At 43.8% G+C, this 20,134-nt stretch overlaps 1 protein-coding gene and 1 pseudogene across 5 annotated transcripts in view; both read left to right on the top strand.

Annotated features, from left to right (window-relative positions):
- Positions 1–19,134, top strand: part of LOC142160090 (uncharacterized) — a 344,815-nt pseudogene extending 325,681 nt beyond the window's left edge.
- LOC142160094 (uncharacterized) overlaps positions 1–20,134 on the top strand; it is a 341,050-nt gene that overhangs the window by 141,401 nt on the left and 179,515 nt on the right. The window lies entirely within an intron of this gene.

Below are 20,134 nucleotides of genomic sequence, written 5' to 3'. Positions count from 1 at the left end.
ACGGCAATTCCTGTGTGCTACAGATTCTTACCCGGATGTATTACCAACGCTTTGCCCGCTACCTGCAGCTCTGCCCAGTGAGGGAGTACACTAGCCATGAGAGTTACCCAGAAGGACACGGTTCTGGACACCACAAAGGAGTCCAGTGGTAGCAGCAAAAGCCCCTCCTACTGTGGTTAGTGGGCGCATTTGGGAGAAAGAAAGGGGACAGTGGCAAGGCAAGCCCAGCCGGTCCCCAGCAAAGCAACAGACAGGGTGGCATAGGAGATCCATCCTGTCACACATTGTGTTATTGAAACAAGTCATGTACAGTAAATGTGTGACAATCTGTTAACACTGTGAGGGGGCTCTAGCTTGGCAGTGGCTGCAGCGGTTATATATCTAATCAGTTTTGATGTTGAGTGGCTGACGGACAAATAAGAATTCCGGCAGCAGAGGAACATCTACCTGTGATACAGTAGTGTCCGTCTTTTCATGTGCACAGCTGATTATTAGAGCAGCAGGTAGACCGACTCAGATACATTTTTGTGTTTCAAATTCTCAAAAGTTGGGTTATATTGCATTGACCATAGTGGGCCTGATCCATCAAGACAAGTGTCTGCTGATTTCGTGTGTATCGTATGCATGCCCAGAACCGGCGGATAAGGCGGTTAAAACAAACCTTTTGCATGCGACAGTGCACGGGAAAGGCACCTACAGCTTCTTATGAGAAAGGGGAATGATCGGGGTGGGGCAGGGACGTTTGGCTGTAGACAATGTACAGTGTGTTTATACCAAACTCGGGTGCACGCAGCCAGAGACGTAGCAAGCTCTACGGCCGTGGGAGTAAACTCTTTTTTCGGCCTTACCTCTTGCTCCAGCTAAAGGGCTAGTGTGACAAGATGGACCGCCTATGCCACCCTGTCCGTTGTTGCTGGAAACTGGCTGCATTTACTTTGCCAGCTTTCCCTCTCTTTATCCCGAATGTACCCTCTAACCGCAGTAGGATGGACTTACGCTACTGCCACCACTGGACTCCTTAACGGCATCCAGAACCCCGTTCCTTCTGGGTAACTGTCGCTGCCACTGTACCCCCTTGCTGGTACATCTTGGCTGGTACCCCTGACCTCTTCCTATAGATCAGGTTGCTGTGAATGGATCCCCCCTGTCCTATCACACTGGCCAGAGCTGCAGGGTAGCAGGCAGGGAGGTGGTGCCAGAAAGCTGAGTCCAAACCTCAGAAACAGCCGGAAACGGATAAGAGTGGGGTCTAATCTGCAGGTCACAGGAATTTCAGCATGGAAGAAGTTGTCAAGCAGGTCTTGGAAGCAAGTGATGTTTCTTTAGCTCCAGTAGTCCTAACAAGGACAGGTCACACTGGTTGAAGGTACCAGTAATCTGAAAGTCAGATGGAACAAGAATGATACATTCAGTACAAACCAGTGCTGTTTTATACAGTTTTGGGCACAGCCTCACAGGGTAAGCCAGCCCCTGAAGTCTGAATTATTTTTAGTATCAAGATGCAAAACATGGATTTAAATGGAATTTATACTTAACAAAATTTACACTTATCTGTGATATCCTACATCCTGTGCTGTTTACAATGTTAAGTTTCCTGTCTGTCTAACAAGACCTGCACACAGATAACGATTCCCTGTTGTGTATTCAAGTGTTCGTCATTCACATTGAATAGACTTACTTAGCATTTCCTGCTATCAGCAAAACAGACTCCCTCCCCACATATGTCTAATTGGAGATTTCCTTTAGCAAAGTTACAAAAACGAATTTCCTTCCCTGGTCTCAGAAATAAAGAAATTTCCTGTATCAAAATACAGACAATATAAACAATAAGTACATTTGCAATTATATAAATAAGTGCCCTGCGCTATTTCCTTTCAATAAATTGATACCAGCCACAGCTGGTCTAAGTGTCTGCAACCGCAAGAAGCTGTAAAAATGTATTTTATGCTCAGTAGACTTTAATAACATTCTAAGAAATATATTTCATAGAAAAAACAAAGAAAAACACTTTTTTACTGTTTTAACGTAAATGGTTTTATTATGAACAGGTAATATTGATTCCAGCATCTTTTTCTGTGCATTCTTTTGCAAATTTATAATCTACATAGGTATTGGATGCATCCTGTTTAGTAGAGAACAGCCCTGCACCTGAATGTAACAGCGCATGTATCTTGAGATCCGTGCCTTGATGAATTCAGGTGCACGCAAAGCATTACTCTGTGTGATTAATGAATCATGCCTAGTATTTTGTTTTATCTATCACTGGTACATTTGTAAAACTTTGGGGTTTACATCTTATTGTATAATGTTAGTTGTATTTTATATTTGCAATTGAAATTGAAGAGATTTTACAAATGCAACCCTTGTTCTATCGGTGTCCTATATGCACTGTTACCTAAAGTATATATTATACTTTGATCGTCCATCTTCCATGTGCCGGTCATATGGAGTCCTCTGTTTACGTCCATCCCCCACCACTATGTAATTTCGCTGTTCGCACTACTCTGTTAAATGCCGGTGATAGATTTGTGGGTGCGGCTGTAGACACAAGACTCGGAGTGGCCCACCAGCAGAAGATGTCAGGAGCTGGTAAATCCTATATACACTTTACTGGAGAGTGTCTACAGGAAATGGTTACCTATAGGACAGGGACTGTACGTACAAAATAGACCCTTCTTGTATATTTTGCACATGTAATCCGTAAAAATAGCTCCAAATAGATTGAGTTCCATTTACTTTTTTATTGATGTCTCTGTTCATACACAGGATGACAAAATAGTGAAGATAACATCTAGTGAGTGTGACATCCCCCGTGTGTCAGAAGGATTTAGCAGAACCCAGAGCCCCATCACGGTGCCTCCACCTCACTCACTGATAAATGACACAGACAATGACCAGAAGATACTGGAACTGACCAACAAGATCATTCAGCTGCTGACTGGAGAGGTGACTGCTGGGAATGGGACATTATACAGTAACACCAGGGGATGTGTCCGGGTGATGACTGTATATTTGTGTGTGTCCAGCTCCTAGAAGATATGAATATGTCTATTTTTCAATGCAGGATTGGGATAATTTAGAGGAGCAAAAGGGTCTTCGTAAGAATGAAATGATGGAGAATCACTGCACCCTCGCATCACTGGGTAAGGGAGACTTTTATTTATTGTAAAGGGGAAAGCCAGTTTGAAGGCCACTTAGATGCAAACATCATCTGATCATCACCTATAAACAATGTATTCAGTCACTGTGTGTCTCCTACAGATGGATCCAGTAACAGAAATCCCCCAGAGAGATGTCCTCGTCCTCTTTATTCACAGGATTGTACAGAGGAAAATCACAGTATCCCACAGGAGTATCAGGTAGATGGGATTTACTGTCACAGGAAACTAGCTAAGTGACCTTTCAGTATATGATCTGTAGAGCAGCTGTGTGTGTCTTAAATACTTACTAGTCAAAAGCCTGTAGAAATGATGGAAAAAAATAAGAGTACCATCATGTTGGACCAAACGAATGGATAGAAAATCGAGTCAATTTGGAATAGCAAAGCTCGTTATAAATGGGAACTGCCAAGTAAAAATGTAAATAAACCAAACAAAAGAAGCCGGAGAAATGATGAAAGGTGTTTGTGTGTATTGTAACTTTGCGGAGATGTGTGTGTGTGTGTGGTGTATATGTGTGGAGGAGTGTGTTTGTGGTGTAGGTGTGCCGATGTGTCTGTGGTGTAGATGTCATTAGACAGGCTGCTCTCTATCAGCAGTATATACTGTGTGTGTGTGTGACTGACGGGCTGCTCTCTATCAGCAGTATATACTGTGTGTGTGTGACTGACAGGCTGCTCTCTATCAGCAGTATATACTGTGTGTGTGTGACTGACAGGCTGCTCTCTATCAGCAGTATATACTGTGTGTGTGTGTGACTGACAGGCTGCCCTCTATCAGCAGTATATACTGTGTGTGACTGACAGGCTGCTCTCTATCAGCAGTATATACTGTGTGTGACTGACAGGCTGCTCTCTATCAGCAGTATATACTGTGTGTGTGTGACTGACAGGCTGCTCTCTATCAGCAGTATATACTGTGTGTGTGTGACTGACAGGCTGCTCTCTATCAGCAGTATATACTGTGTGTGTGTGACTGACAGGCTGCTCTCTATCAGCAGTATATACTGTGTGTGTGACTGACAGGCTGCTCTCTATCAGCAGTATATACTGTGTGTGTGTGACTGACAGGCTGCTCTCTATCAGCAGTATATACTGTGTGTGACTGACAGGCTGCTCTCTATCAGCAGTATATACTGTGTGTGTGTGACTGACAGGCTGCTCTCTATCAGCAGTATATACTGTGTGTGTGTGACTGACAGGCTGCTCTCTATCAGCAGTATATACTGTGTGTGTGACTGACAGGCTGCTCTCTATCAGCAGTATATACTGTGTGTGTGTGACTGACAGGCTGCTCTCTATCAGCATTATACTGTGTGTGTGTGTGTGTGACTGACAGGCTGCTCTCTATCAGCAGTATATACTGTGTGTGACTGACAGGCTGCTCTCTATCAGCAGTATATACTGTGTGTGACTGACAGGCTGCTCTCTATCAGCAGTATATACTGTGTGTGACTGACAGGCTGCTCTCTATCAGCAGTATATACTGTGTGTGACTGACAGGCTGCTCTCTATCAGCAGTATATACTGTGTGTGACTGACGGGCTGCTCTCCATCAGCAGTATATACTGTGTGACTGACAGGCTGCTCTCTATCAGCGGTATATACTGTGTGTGACTGACAGGCTGCTGTCTATCTGCAGTATGTACTGTGCGTGACTGACAGGCTGCTCTCTATCAGCAGTATATACTGTGTGTGTGACTGACAGGCTGCTCTCTATCAGCAGTATATACTGTGTGTGTGTGACTGACAGGCTGCTCTCTATCAGCAGTATATACTGTGTGTGTGTGTGACTGACAGGCTGCTCTCTATCAGCAGTATATACTGTGTGTGACTGACAGGCTGCTCTCTATCAGCAGTATATACTGTGTGTGACTGACAGGCTGCTCTCTATCAGCAGTATATACTGTGTGTGACTGACAGGCTGCTCTCTATCAGCAGTATATACTGTGTGTGACTGACAGGCTGCTCTCTATCAGCATTATACTGTGTGACATGCTATTCTGTTTCACTTCCTTGGGGCTTTTCAGCTACACTGAGGAGCTACAGGGGTTGCAGAGGGAAGTAGCTTCTGTCAACAGTTACATTAACAGTTTAACTATTTAAGTGCCATGATCCCTCATACAACCCCATTGTAGCAGTGTCCCCCAAATTATATATAGAAATATATAGATATCGATCTTAACATCTAGTTACATCAAATTGTAACTGTCATAACTGTTGTGTTAAATCTCCTTACTGCCACATATATATATATATATATATATATATATATATATATATATATATATCTACATATATAAGAGGATTTTTATTCACCGTAAAATCCATTTCTCTTGTTCCACTGGGGGACACAGCGATACATTGGGGCTTAGTAGTGGGTGTGGGAGTTCAGGCACTAAAAAAAACCTTCTATGATTTTCCTCCCCTCCTCTACTTAAGCCCCTCCTCTCCTGGTCAACTCAGTCTTTGACTAACCATGTGTACGCTAGGGATCTGCCCTAAAGGGCAAATAATAGACTCAAAAACATTCACAATCAAATTATCCACAGAGCAAAGGAGGGTGCGCAGTGTCCCCCAGTGGAACAAGAGAAATGGCTTTTACGGAGCGAAAAATCCTCTTTTCTCTTCCTTACCACTGGGGGACACTACGATACATTGGGGAAATACCAAAGCTGCCCCTAAGGGAGGGAATGCTCTGGAACGGCTGCGTGCAAAACTTTACGGCCAAAACTCGCATCTGACGATGTAAACACCTGTAATCTGTAGAACTTAGCAAAAGTATGAACAGATGACCATGTGGCCGCTTTACATAGCTGTTCTGCCGAAGCACCATGACGCGCCGCCCATGATGCACCAACCGCCCTGGTAGAGTGCGCTTTGAGCGAATGAGGAATTGGCCGAGATGCTCGGACATACGCCAGACTGATGGTGGAAGTGATCCACCGAGCAATAACCTGTTTAGACGCCTTCCAGCCGCGCTTTTTTGCACTATACAAGACAAAGAGATCTTCAGTCTTGCGAACAGTGGCTGTACGGTCTACATAGCACCGGAGAGCCCGGACTACATCCAACAACTATAAATCGTAATCGAAGGAAGAAGGCGAATCTGGACGGAACGCCGGAACTACAATCTCCTGATTTAAATGGAGTCTGGAGACTACCTTAGGAACAAAAGAGGGCTTAGTTCGAACACTGCCCTATCTTAGTGAAACACAAGGGAGAGTTGCAGCAGAGAGCTGCCAACTCCGACACTCTTCTGGCCGATGAGATAGCCAAGAGAATAACCACCTTCCAAGTTAGATGATGCAATTCTGCTGTCTGAAGAGGTTCGAATGGCGGAAGACAAAGTGCTCTGAGCACTAAATTAAGGTCCCAGGGCTCCACTGGGTGAGAGAATGGGGGTTGAATATGAAGAACCCCCTGCAAAAAGGTCTGGAACTCGCTGAGAGATGCCAGTTTTTTCTGAAACTAAACAGAGAGCGCCGATACTAGAGCCTTCAGAGAGCCTAGACAAAGTCCTTTATCCAGGCCCTCCTGTAGAAAGGCTAACAGCCTAGAAAGGTTAAACCTGGAAGAATGGACCTCCTGGGACTCGCACCAGAGAATGTAAGATTTCCAGACTCTTTGATAGATAGCCGAAGAAGAAGACTTTCTAGCCTTGATCATGGTGTTAATGACCCGTGACGAGAACCCCTTAGCCCTAAGGACTAAGGATTCAACCTCCACGCCGTCAAAGCCAGATGTTTTAAATCATGGCAACGAAGGGGGCCCTGAACAAGAAGGTCTGGGCGCATGGGCAGATGAAACAGTGGCTCTATGGACATTTTTAGAATGCCTGAGAACCATGCCCTGCAAGGCCAATAAGGGGCTATTATGATGGCCGGCACCCTCTCCTTCAGTTTCTTAAGAACCCGCGACAGCATGGGTAATGGCTGGAACAGATACACCAGATTGAACTGCCATGGAATGGTCATGGCATTGGATGCGTGAGCAAGAGGGTCGCGGGACTTGGCGCAGTACAGGGGAACCTGGTGATTCAGCCTGGATGCCATGAGGTCGATCTCCAGCATTCCACAGTGCTGAACTAGGAGGGTAAAGGTCTCCTTGCACAGGGACCATTCTCGGAATGGAACTGAGCGAACGGAACCGCCTCGTACACAGAGACCATGGTCGCCAGCAGCTTCATGCAGCTGAGCATGGATACATGAGGACGAGCCAACAGATTCCTGATTCTGCGCTGGAGGGCGCTGATCTTGTCCTGGGGCAAGAAGACTCTCTGCGACACAGTGTAGAACAGTAACCCCAGAAAGCGCATACGCTGAGCTGGGTTGAGGAAGGATTTTGGAAAGTTTGGAATCCACCCATGGGCATCCAAGAACTCCATTGTGGTCTGCACATGGCGAGATAAGATTTCTGCTGACGGGGCTTTTAACAGAAGATCGTCCAGATAAGGGACTATAGTTATTCCCTTTTGTCTTAGAATACTCGCCATAGTGGCCATGGTCTTGGTGAATACTCGAGGAGCTGAGGCCAGGCCAAAGGGGAGGGCCCTGAACTGAAAATGGGCCGGGGTCACCGCAAATCGAAGCAGGTGATGATGACAACTCCATATGGGGAAATACGCATCTTTTATGTCGATAGAGGCAAGGAATTCTCCCTGTTCCATGCCTGCAATAACTGATCTGAGGGACTCCATCTTGAACCTCTGGGCAATCACCTGTTTGTTTAAGGACTTTAGGTTCAATATAGGACGAAAGGATACTTCCAGCTTTGGCACCAGGAAAAGTGTGGAGTAAAAACCCCAACCTCTTTTCTGTTCTGGCACAGGAACTATGACGCCCGATTCTTGCAGCTTCACTACCACCTTCAGAAGCGCTTGACGTCTGAGGGGGCAATTGGGGACCGGGGATGACAAGAGCATCAGAAGGGGGGGTTGGAATAAGTCTATGCTGTATCCTCTTGACACGATCCCCCGCGTCCAAGCGTCCGTCGTGGCTGACCACCACTGGCTCCTGAAGTGAAGCAGTCGTGCCCCCACCACGAATGCCTGAATGGGGGCATGGAAGTCATGCCGAGGGCTTATCGCCCGGGCGTAAAGCTCCCTTTCTGGAAACTCCCCTGCCTCTGCCACTTGCTCCTTAAGGGGCAGTGGACTGGCCTCTGGGTGCACCAATTCGGGCCCAGGAGAAGGAGCGAAAGGAACAAAACCGAACCTGACGAGGCCTGCGGGACCCCGTGGGGAGAATATTACTTTTTCCCCCAGTGGCTACCTCAATTACCTTTTCAAGCTCCGCTCCAAAGAGAGTGATACCATCAAAGGGCAAACTCTCCAGATACCTTTTTGAGTCAGCATCCTTGGTCCATGAGCGTAACCATAAGGAACGCCGTGATGCAATAATCAGGCCACCAATTCTAGCATTTACTGCTACAGCATCCATGGTAGCCTGACCCACATAATCAGAAGTCTCCTGGATATGTTGAGCCAAGGAGAGGAGATCTGCACGCGGGGTGTTGTTTTGTATGGCCAAGACCAACTTCTCCGCCCACGTCTGGACCGCCCTATTTGCCCAAGCAATGGACATCGTGGGTCTGAACATGCTACCAGAAGCTATGTATGCTGATCGGAGAGCATGATCACACTTTTTGTCTGTAGGATCTCTCAGAGACACCTATTCTTATGTAGGGATGGCTGCCGAAGAAGACAAACAGGCAACAGGAGTATCAACTCTAGGAGATGCCTCCCACTTAATAGAGTCTTCCACTGGAAGTGGGTAAAGGCTCTTAAACCTGCCTGGCATCATGAACTGGTTTTATCCAGGCTTCCATCACCATCTCCACCATTTCCGGGGAGGGTGGAAAAGATGCCACTTGCAGTTTGGCCCTTTTAAAGATGAAGAACCCAGAAGGAGCCGCAGGTTCAGGGTCTGGAAATCCTAATGTATGTCTATTACCTAGGATAAAACTATCTACATTATTAGCAGAGGTAGACGCTATGCTGAGCGAATCTTCCTCCTGCGTATCCAGCTCTATATTCCCTTCGTTATCCGAGGAATGATCTGAGTCTAGACTGTGACCCTGGTTCACATACTGTAGGACTCGCTTGGCCCTGTGGGAGACGGAAAGCAAGCGCTCTTCACTCTGAGCTGCAGAACCCTGGGAAGATGTGCCTGCATTTTCTAAAGAGTTGCACTGCAAGGCTCCTGAATGTGCGGCCCGCTGCTCCGCTGAGTGAGCTACGCTGGTTACCAGTGTATTAGCAATAGTGTGTTCACGTACCTCTGTGGCTCATAACATCACCTCGGTAAACCTCTCCATGGTTGAGGCAAAGGATTTGACCCAGCGCGGCTCTTCCATGGCAGCCGGTGTCTGTGGCAGGGCGGGACAGTCCTGAGCTCCGGCCTTACATGCAGCGCAAAGGGCATTTTTGTCATGCTGTCCAGCCGGCAGCTTCATTCCACATTTGGCACAAGCAAAATACATCACAGACACCCCAGAGGATCCCTTGACAGAGGTCCCCTTGTTAGACATATTTGAATAGTATTACAGCTTTAACTGACAACACAATTCACCAATATAAACTGTCCAACCAGCAAGAAACAGTACAGCAAGATTTGAAAACCAGATCTATATACCAGATTACAAACTTGTAAAAGTACCGCTTACAACCTCTCTCCAATGTAAACAATCTGCTAGTGAATGCTTATCATGCTTTCAGTGGCAAAACACAAGGTATTTTTAACATATATTAATGATACCAAACAGTGGAGAGGCAGAGAGAGGAGAGAATCCACCTGCAGCTCACGAGTTATGCTCAAAAATGGCGCCTCCACGCTGCAGGGACTTGAATATGGAGGCGGGAGCTCCTCCTCCAGATCCGCCACCTTGAAAAAAATGTCTGCTTCTCCCTCTCAGCCCGATCAGCGCATCTTTATATATGGCTGACGGGTTTACTGCACACACACTGGTTTTGATGTGCCCAGGCAGTGTGTGCGCGCATTTCTCCTCTCCTTCCGGCAGCGCCGCTCTCTATATACTTAGAGCGGAGCGCACTGACCCCCGCTGCTCATTGCCCAAGGGGGGGAGGTGAGAAGGAAGCTTGCCGGCATGTCCCATCGCGGCCCGAGATGGATCCTGCATCTCCTCAGCGACATTACTGTGGCCAAAAAGCAACATTTTAACTGTGCGGCCAGCTTTTAGCCCTAATGGCAATATAAATAATGTCTGCTCATTACTAGGGTATGGACTGCCAGCAAGAGAGTGCAAGGTAGCAGGGCACAGCCGCATGTTATCTTTCGCAGGGACCCAAGTGAAGGAAGCCGACAGACTGTTCACCCCTCTGGGACTTAGGATCGATCCCCGCGAGGCACCCTATCCAGAAAACTGAAATAAAAACATGGAAAACTTTAACTAAACTAAGTATAGGCAGGAGCCTATACCCAAAGTGATCTAACTCCTAAAGGCACTAAAAAAAGACTGAGTTGTCCAGGAGAGGAGGGGCTTAAGTAGAGGAGGGGCTTAAGTAGAGGAGGGGAGGGAAATCATAGAAGATTTTTTTTTAGTGCCTGAACTCCCACACCCACTACTAAGCCCCAATGTATCGCAGGAAGAGAAATATATATATATTGTAACAAAACCGCACGCTTCTCGTGGCACTTTTGTCACCTTCTGTTGCAGGAACACCCAGCAGACATCAGCAACACAAAACTTCTTGTTTTAAATCAAATATATTTATTGTTCTCATCACAATAAATTGCACTTCTTCCGTCAGGATGACACCAGCAAGCAACCCCTTTTGCTTACTCCTCCTGGTGACCCTGCTGCTAACTAGACACAGTTCAGCTCCCTACTGACTGGCCAACTAGTTCAGCGTCAGTCACATCTAACAAGTGCACAACTCGGGATTAAATACACAGGTCTACTCCCACAGGCTTGGATGACTGACAGGCGACACTCCCACCTTGTCTTTAAAGGAAGTCTAGCTCTGCTGCTAGCTGTGGAAACAAACATGTTAAAGCAGTGGTCAGGGAACTGGGGTAAATTACCCCAAATGGGGTAAAAATTAAATTCCTGGGGTAATGCTGCCGATTCACATGACGTCCGTTGGATTGTAGACCCCTTTAAATGTGAAATTGCTGTTGTACCAGATGAGCCTCAAGGGTTGGCAGAGGCACTTCTTGAGCTTCGATGCAATAATGAAGCACGTATTGCATTTGAAAACAAAGCAGATCTGTCATATATTTGGATGTCAACAGCTGCAAAGGCATTCAAAATTGCACATGAGGAGGCAGTCAAAAAGTTGCTGCCTTTTGCAACAACCTACCTTTGCGAACAAGGATTTTCCACTCTAACGAACATAAAAACAAAGCAGAGAAATCGATTGGATGCTGAAGACTATATCCCAATTCCTCTGACATTAAAATGCCCCAATATTGATGCTCTCGTATAAAAAATGAAGCAACTTCATTTCTCCAAAACCTGAAGTTTTGAAGTTGAAGCTTTCAAAGAAATTTTGAATAGATTCAATAAAATTTTGAATTCCAATAATTAATAATATGTGAATTCCTTCCTTTCAAATCAAGGGGGTAATGTTGGCGTATGTAAATATATTTGGGGGTAAAAGGTAAAAAAGTTCCCTGACCCCTGTGTTAAAGCATGTAAGCAAATCAACTTTTTACATCCACTTTATCACATGTCTCCGACCTGTACATAACTGAATCTAAGCACAGTGCTACACCCATTTATGATTTGATTTGCAGCCTTTTACCTTCAGACTGTTAGCTCCATAGCTAATTCCACTCTGAGAGGCCTGTGGCAAGCCACTCCCATTGCCACAATAAATATATATATATATATGAGAGAAAGAGAGCAATTCTGCTGTATACTCTCAAATAATGCAATCAGGCATAACTGTTATTTTATTGTTTTATGGGTTATTTAGGGTGAAAATCAGAGAAATATTAAGATAGAAGATGTAGAGGGGGAAGAAGAGACGTATGTGAGGGGTGATCAGCTGTGTAAGGAGGAGGAAATCCCTACAGATATCAGCACAGGTCAGTAATAAACACTTATTACAGAAAAGAGTCACATATTCTCCTTGTTCAGTCATTACAACAATCTCTTATTCTACACCCTCCTCTGTCAGTACAAACTAATGAGGAAATATATCTGCCCAGTGGGGGGGGGGGGGTCAGGAGCCATCAGCCCCTATTAGACTCCTGCTCTCCTCCTCACATCATATCATTGTGCTACCAGCCCAGAGATCTGACCAGTCTCCTCCCCGCACTCTGGTGATTCTCATACATCAGGAGCCATCAGCCCCTAATAGACTCCTGCTCTCCTCCTCACATCGTATCATTGTGCTACCAGCCCAGAGATCTGACCAGTCACCTCCCCACACACTCTGGTGATTCTCATACATCAGGAGCCATCAGCCCCAATTAGACTCCTGCTCTCCTCCTCACATCATATCATTGTGCTACCAGCCCAGAGATCTGACCAGTCTCCTCCCCACACTCTCTGGTGATTCTCATACATCAGGAGCCATCAGCCCCTATTAGACTCCTGCTCTCCTCCTCACATCATATCATTGTGCTACCAGCCCAGAGATCTGACCAGTCTCCTCCTCACACTCTCTGGTGATTCTCATACATCAGGAGCCATCAGCCCCTATTAGACTCCTGCTCTCCTCCTCACATCATATCATTGTGCTACCAGCCCAGAGATCTGACCAGTCTCCTCCCCACACTCTCTGGTGATTCTCATACATCAGGAGCCATCAGCCCCTATTAGACTCCTGCTCTCCTCCTCACATCATATCATTGTGCTACCAGCCCAGAGATCTGACCAGTCTCCTCCTCACACTCTCTGGTGATTCTCATACATCAGGAGCCATCAGCCCCTATTAGACTCCTGCTCTCCTCCTCACATCATATCATTGTGCTACCAGCCAAGAGATCTGACCAGTCTCCTCCTCACACTCTCTGGTGATTCTCATACATCAGGAGCCATCAGCCCCTATTAGACTCCTGCTCTCCTCCTCACATCATATCATTGTGCTACCAGCCCAGAGATCTGACCAGTCTCCTCCCCACACTCTCTGGTGATTCTCATACATCAGCCATCATCCCCTATTAGACTCCTGCTCTCCTCCTCACACCATATCATTGTGCTACCAGCCCAGAGATCTGACCAGTCTCCTCCCCACACTCTCTGGTGATTCTCATACATCAGGAGCCATCAGCCCCTATTAGACTCCTGCTCTCCTCCTCACATCATATCATTGTGCTACCAGCCAAGAGATCTGACCAGTCTCCTCCTCACACTCTCTGGTGATTCTCATACATCAGGAGCCATCAGCCCCTATTAGACTCCTGCTCTCCCCCTCACATCATATCATTGTGCTGCCAGCCCAGAGATCTGACCAGTCTCCTCCTCACACTCTGGTGATTCTCATACATCAGGAGCCATCAGCCCCTATTAGACTCTTGCTCTCCTCCTCACACCATATCATTGTGCTGCCAGCCCAGAGATCTGACCAGTCTCCTCCTCACACTCTGGTGATTCTCATACATCAGGAGCCATCAGCCCCTATTAGACTCTTGCTCTCCTCCTCACATCATATCATTGTGCTACCAGCCCAGAGATCTGACCAGTCTCCTCCCCACACTCTCTGGTGATTCTCATACATCAGGAGCCATCAGCCCCTATTAGACTCCTGCTCTCCTCCTCACATCATATCATTGTGCTACCAGCCCAGAGATCTGACCAGTATCCTCCCCACACTCTGGTGATTCTCATACATCAGGAGCCATCAGCCCCTATTAGACTCCTGCTCTCCTCCTCACATCATATCATTGTGCTACCAGCCCAGAGATCTGACCAGTCTCCTCCCCACACTCTCTGGTGATTCTCATACATCGGGAGCTATCAGCCCCTATTAGACTCCTGCTCTCCTCCTCGCATCATATCATTGTGCTACCAGCCCAGAGATCGGACCAGTTCCCTCCTATTTCTATTATATCAATACATTGGAATTCACCATTGTGATTCCTTCACTGATCAATGGGATGAGACTCCAACATTACCCATGATCTTTCCTACTAAAGCAAAATTGCAGTTGATTCCCCTAAGAACCCCCCTCCCCATCACAACACACACTTCACCTTCTTGCTCATACAGAACTATTAGCACACAACCGTCATTGCCCAATAGCTGCCCTGAAATATCTGTTGCTGGATACTATGTACTATTGCTCTTCATCTTCTGACCTGTCTCTGTATTCTGCTCTGCCCTATGCTTTGTTCCACTTGTGTTGTTGCTCATCTGTGCCCTGCTCCATTCTCCTACTCAGTCCTGATGCTCTCTACTCAGTCCTGATGCTCTCCTCAGCTCTGTGCCATCGGCATTCTGTGTTGCTATTTCCTATTCTACTCTACTGCTCTGTCCTGCTGCTCTCCTGCCCTCATAGCACTTTTCTACAGCAAAATGTCAGACTAAATTAGTAGCGTGACTGGCCATGGGGCTATACTACCTGTGGTTGGCCAGAGAGGCTGCTTCAATGTTTTCATTTGATCCCTATTTGTCCACCTGGAGAACTTAAAGTAGTGTAGATGCATGCAGAGAATGTGCTCCTAATTTAGCCCCCATGTACTCTGCTTTCACGGCTGCAGTGTCTGTGTGTGTTATAAGTATTTGGTAGCCCTGCGCACTGTAGAAAACTTCACATCTATGTTTAGATAATGTCAGTTTTGTTGTTATTTTATCTATTTTCACCTTATTTTCTGATTGTTATATTTATAGATTTTTTTAGTACTATCAATAATCAAAAAATGACTGTTCTCCCAGTAGTATATTCAATGTAGAACGAAAAAAAGAAAGGAAAAGATACAAATTGCTGGAGGCAAACCCTATCTATATAGAACTTGTGGTTCAGCCTATAACGGTGAATGTGAAGTACCAACTATATTCACAAGAGCAGTATTATGTAAATGGAGTTTATATACTATTAAATCGAATCATGAAAATGGCATTTAGTTCACAATAATTGAAATTTGGAATTTGACAATATGCTCCTAGTTCCACATCTTCTTACCTGGTTTTAATATTTTGCTTTTAAGGTTTTTACTATCACCAATAAAATGTCTTTTTTATGTGTGTTTATTATTTCAAATTTAAGACTGAGGTCAGAGTTATAGGTTTAAGCTCGTCCTTTATCTTCACCTTTACCCTTATAGGCTGAACCACAAGCTCTATATACATAGGGTGTGCCTCCAACAGTTTGTATCTTTTCTTTCCTTCTTTTCTTAGTGTGTGTGTGTGATAGCAGTGTTTTAATAGCATTGTGGTTGATCAATGTCATTCGCTATTGAGGCTTCCTGCCTTATGATGCTGGCTGGCATTGTCTATGCTTGGGAAATGTTACTCCCCAAACTCTGCATTTACGGTGGAGTAGTCCAGTGTGTCTAAGTAATCTGAGCGTCACTGTGGCTGGATCAATGCAATAGTGGTGTTATATTTTAAGGCAATGTTTTATATGTTAAACAAATAACTCATATTAACTGTTTGTACTTTTATAACAGCAATAAAGTGTATCGTATTATAGTTTTTTCATAGTTTTCAAATTGAAATTAAACAACTGAATATATTGAGCTAATAATATGAAAATGTACTCTTCACTGTACAAACAAGAAATCTATTTCCATATATTTATTTCTAGCAGATGGACTCCAAAGCAGGAATATATCGGAGCGACATTTCATTTTGTCTCCAGATTTTAAAATGGAAGATAACGTCATTCAAGATTCTACAGGAAAAAAAGCCATTACCCTAAATATACAACCAGTATTTCATAGTGCAGATATATCGTCTGATCTTCCTTATGATGGATGGTCACTTGATAACTCAGATATTCTTACACGTAGTACAACTCATATAGACAGTACAATATTTCCCTGTTGTGAATGTGGAAAATGTTTTTTAAATCATTCAGTCTTTGTTAGGCACCAAAGAACTCACACAGGTGATAAACCATTTTCATGCTCAGAGTGTGGTAAATGCTTTGGAAAAAAATCGCATCTTGTTAAACATCAGAGGACTCACACTGGTGATAAACCATTTTCATGCTCAGAGTGTGGTAAATGCTTTGGAAATAAATTTATTCTTGTTAAACATCAAAGAACTCACACAGGTGAAAAACCATTTCCATGCCTTGAGTGTGGGAAATGGTTTACACATAAATATGTCCTTGTTGAACATCAGAGAACTCACACAGGTGAGAAACCATTTCCATGCCCTGAGTGTGGGAAATGTTTTACACATAAGTCGGGTCTTGTTATTCATCAGAGAACTCACACAGGTGAGAAACCATTTCCATGCCCTGAGTGTGGGAAATGGTTTTCACAAAAATTGGGACTTGTTGAACATCAGAGAACTCACACAGGTGAGAAACCGTTTCCATGCCCTGAGTGTGGGAAATGTTTTACACGTAAATCGGGTCTTGTTATTCATCAGAGAACTCACACAGGTGAGAAACCATTTACATGCCCTGAGTGTGGGAAATTTTTTAGACATAAGTCGGGTCTTATTATTCATCAGAGAACTCACACAGGTGATAAACCATTTCCATGCTCTGACTGTGGGAAATGCTTTGGAAATAAGTCTGTTCTTGTTAAACATCAGATAACTCACACAGGGGATAAACCATTTCCATGCTCTGAGTGTGGGAAATGTTTTACACGTAAATCAGGTCTTGCTGAACATCAGAGACTTCACACAGGTGAGAAACCATTTCCATGCTCTGAGTGTGGGAAATGCTTTGGAAAGAAATCGCATCTTGTTAAACATCAGAGAACTCACACAGGTGAGAAACCATTTCCATGTTCTGAGTGTGGGAAATGCTTTAGAAATAAATCACATCTTGTTAAACATCAGAAAACTCACACAGGTGAGAGACCCTTTCCATGCTCTGAGTGTGGGAAATGTTTTACACATAAATCGGGTCTTGTTGAGCATCAGAGAACTCACACAGGTGATAAACCATTTCCATGCTCTGAGTGTGGGAAATGTTTTACACATAAATCGGGTCTTGTTAAACATCAGGGACTTCACACAGGTGAGAAACCATTTCCATCCTCTGAGTGTTCTAAATGTGTTTCACGTAAATCTGTTCTTGTTGCACTTCAGAGACTTAACACAAGTGTGAATCTATTGTCATGCTCTGAGTGCGGGAAATGTTTTCAACAGAAATCAGATCTTGTTAAACATCAGAGAATTCACATGGGTGAGAAACAGTCTCCATGCTCTGAGTGTGGGAAATGTTTTACACAGAAAGCAAATCTTGTTGAATATCAGAGAACTCACATAGATGAGTAACTATTTCCATGTTCTGAGTGTGAGAAATGTTTTACATGCAAATCAGTTCTTTTTACACATCAGAAAAGCCATTTCCTTGAGGTGATAGACAATGAACAGGTTGCAACAATACAAATGTTGTGAAAGCCTTTAATTCATAAATGAAAATTATACAAAATCCCCATAACCATATTTAATGTGTGTATACTCAAAGTTATAGCAACATCACTGAGTTTTGGAGGGCAATTCAAAGCTTCAATCACACATTATAATAACATGTTATAATTGAATTACCAGTCACCGTTATTGGTGGAATGTGTGTCTTCAACACTTTACTCATGGAACTTATTGCAGTTTCATTTCTCTATTCGATATCTGCATTACTCTCTGCAGATATAATAAGACTGTATTGTTATATAGGTTCCTAAGTGATATATAATCCTGGCAATGGGCTGGAGATATAGGGTTAAACCAATCAGATTGTAGCTATCATTTTCTAGCATGTCCTAGATAAATGACAGTTAGAATCTGATTGGTTGTATTATGTTTGGTCATTCTCTGTAATTGAAGGTGGTTTTATATAATTCAGTAATATGTGACTACTTTTATGTGGATGACTTATAAATCTACAAAAATGTGTGCCCACAGTGCAGATGCAGTTATGTGAGGCCACATGGCTATTTTCTTACAAACTCATCCATTTACACAGGGACATGCATGGGCTGGTGGATCAACCTGCATATGCAGGGGTGTAAAAGTCTATGGGAGGAGCTAAGAGGATCCAGACTAATATTGCACCCACATGGGCAAACTAGAATTTATTTTGCAGGAAGAGTTAAGCGAGGTGGAAAGTGCGTTTGTTCAGGGGCCTTTTCAGCTTAGCAGTTGCGTACAGGGCCTTTTTGACTCTGTGGAAGGATTTTAATTTTGCATATGTTTACAAGGGATGGAGATCAAGTCTAGGTGTATATTTGTAAATGGGACACATTTTGTACCTTCCAGACAGACTTGATATGCAAAAACATATTTAAAAGCACATAAATATCCATGAAATAGAAACACAAGTGTGACATGTTCTCTCTCACGTGATTTAAGACACATTTTGAGGCATAGTTTTTCCTGTTTTCTGGTGATGACTACCTATGTATGTGCTAGGCCAATAATTGGGCACATTTGTGTTTAATTCAATGCTCTCTGCATTTTTCCCGTTTGTTAACTTGCCTCCAGCAATTCTTTTATCTACTTTCAGCAGCCGGATGTCTTGTACCTTTTAGATCGCATAATCAGATAGACTCTTTGGCATCATATCTTAAGGAAGGTATAAGACTAGATGTACCAAAATATGCAACACACTGTAATACATGTTAAGCATTAGAATACTTTAGTCTTATACTTTCCCGCTCATTCTATTACAGTACATTGCTGACTAATGTTATAGAAAACCTTATATATTGTATACTGTAGTTTGCACACTGATTAATGTTAACTATTTTGTTTTTATTTTGTATCTATACCTTTTATTCTTTATATAGGGAATATGCATATGAAATAACAGTACAATACATTTATTGACATGAAATGACATTATATGAACTATACACAAATAAAATCTGTAATTACCATAATGTCTTCTTGTTTTTGGTCTGATCACTTAAGAAATAAAGAGAGAGGGGACTGTACAGTGATATATGGGGAGTAATAACTCCCAGCACACACTGATATGGGGATTATTATTATTATATAGAGGAGAGGGAACTGTACAGTGATATATGGGGAGTAATAACTCCCAGCACACACTGATATGGGGGACTATTATTATTATATAGAGGAGAGGGGACTGTACAGTGATATATGGGGAGTAATAACTCCCAGCACACACTGATATGGGGATTATTATTATTATTATATAGAGGAGAGGAGACTGTACAGTGATATATGGGAGTAATAACTCCCAGCACACACTGATATGGGGGATTATTATTATATAGAGGAGAGGGGACTGTACAGTGATATATAGGGAGTAATAACTCCCAGCACACACTGATATGGGGGATTATTATTATTATATAGAGGAGAGGGGACTGTACAGTGATATATGGGGAGTAATAACTCCCAGCACACACTGATATGGGGATTATTATTATTATATAGAGGAGAGGGGACTGTACAGTGATATATGGGAGTAATAACTCCCAGCACACACTGATATGGGGATTATTATTATTATATAGAGGAGAGGAGACTGTACAGTGATATATGGGGAGTAATAACTCCCAGCACACACTGATATGGGGGATTATTATTATTATATAGAGGAGAGGGGACTGTACAGTGATATATGGGGAGTAATAACTCCCAGCACACACTGATATGGGGATTATTATTATTATATAGAGGAGAGGAGACTGTACAGTGATATATGGGAGTAATAACTCCCAGCACACACTGATATGGGGGATTATTATTATATAGAGGAGAGGGGACTGTACAGTGATATATAGGGAGTAATAACTCCCAGCACACACTGATATGGGGGATTATTATTATATAGAGGAGAGGGGACTGTACAGTGATATATAGGGAGTAATAACTCCCAGCACACACTGATATGGGGGATTATTATTA

The sequence above is a fragment of the Mixophyes fleayi genome, chromosome 6 (assembly GCF_038048845.1).
Source record: "Mixophyes fleayi isolate aMixFle1 chromosome 6, aMixFle1.hap1, whole genome shotgun sequence".
In the NCBI taxonomy this organism is placed as follows: Eukaryota; Metazoa; Chordata; class Amphibia; order Anura; family Limnodynastidae; genus Mixophyes; species Mixophyes fleayi.
This window is presented reverse-complemented; position numbering and strand designations above follow the sequence as displayed.